Source organism: Ctenocephalides felis, unplaced genomic scaffold (assembly GCF_003426905.1).
Source record: "Ctenocephalides felis isolate EL2017-DRISC unplaced genomic scaffold, ASM342690v1 CF-g0.4_SCAFFOLD_02299, whole genome shotgun sequence".
Lineage (NCBI taxonomy): Eukaryota > Metazoa > Arthropoda > Insecta > Siphonaptera > Pulicidae > Ctenocephalides > Ctenocephalides felis.
The window spans coordinates 428-1,644 of NW_020538453.1; the positions used below are offsets into that span (position 1 = coordinate 428).

Consider the following 1,217-nt stretch of genomic DNA (forward strand, 5'->3'; position numbering starts at 1 on the left):
ATTAACATTTTTGGCACTTTTTGCCCCGTATGTTTAAAACGGCTGTACCTATCATTGCCAAAACCAATCAGTACAATCCTTATCAATAACAATCGAATGTTTTTTTAATCATTCAAATCGGTTAATCCGTGCGCTAGAGTTCGTGGACGAAAAATTGTAGCCTAACATACTACACACACACAATGTTTTAATTACTGTGCGGGAAGTTCTAGCAATTTGCCTTAAGGCACACTGCCATGCACCACTAGTAATTATAAGTTTATTATAAAAAAACCAAGCCATATTTCTTATCAAACATTTTAACCTAAAGGCCAAGTAACAATTTTAACATTTCGATTATCTGTGCTAATCAGCAATATTTTATCTCATGTTATCTAATTTTATTATTCGATTCAACATGCGTGTATGTTTTTACAAGTGTGTGCGCACAAAATTAGAAGCATAAGATAGAGTAAATGTAAAGCATGTGATTTCGATGAATTGTTGTATCAGTGATAGAAATATCTAGGAGATTTCTAGGTGCTGCGCAAAGAAGCAAGGCCCGGATAGCTCAGTCGGTAGAGCATTGGACTTTTAATCCAAGGGTCCAGGGTTCAAGTCCCTGTTCGGGCGTATCTTTTTTAAATTATTTAAAATTTCATTTTATTTATTTTATATAAATCTATTATCATTTACCGATGATATGTCACCATTAGAGAGTTGTACGGAATTTATTATTGACTAAAAAATTGCGAGAATGTTAAGCATTTGCTGACGAGATATTTTTTACAAAATCCCCCCGGCTCAAGAGTTTGTGTATTAAAGTATAGATATAAATCTGTGACTGTATGGAATTGTTCAAGCATTACATAAGCAGATTTAGTACAATTATTTACCCCCCACCCCCCTTTGTCAGCAAAAGTAAGCAAAGCTGTCACCAAAATGTCACCCAAAATAAGCAAATCAATTCCCCCCGCCCCCCTATAGTGCTTACGTAATACTTGAACGGCCCTTAATTACACATATAAATGCAATCGAAAAGAAAATTTTTATGAAAACATTTGAGTGTAATAGGCTAGAACTGGGTTAAAGATCCAAATCTCAAAAACAATAAATTTTTTAACAACGATATTTTAAAGTAGAGGGCAAAAGATATATAATCAGCTATCACCTTGAATTTTTACGACGTTGCTATCGGGAGATAAACGGCAATGTTTTGAAAATCCATTACAAAAGTA

The 1,217-nt window shown here is 33.9% G+C and overlaps 1 non-coding gene across 1 annotated transcript; it reads left to right on the plus strand.

The window, feature by feature from the left end:
- Positions 1-539: 539 nt before the first annotated feature.
- Positions 540-612, plus strand: Trnak-uuu. The gene has a single exon. It is a non-coding gene; the product is annotated as a tRNA-Lys (tRNA).
- The last annotated feature ends 605 nt before the right edge of the window (positions 613-1,217 follow it).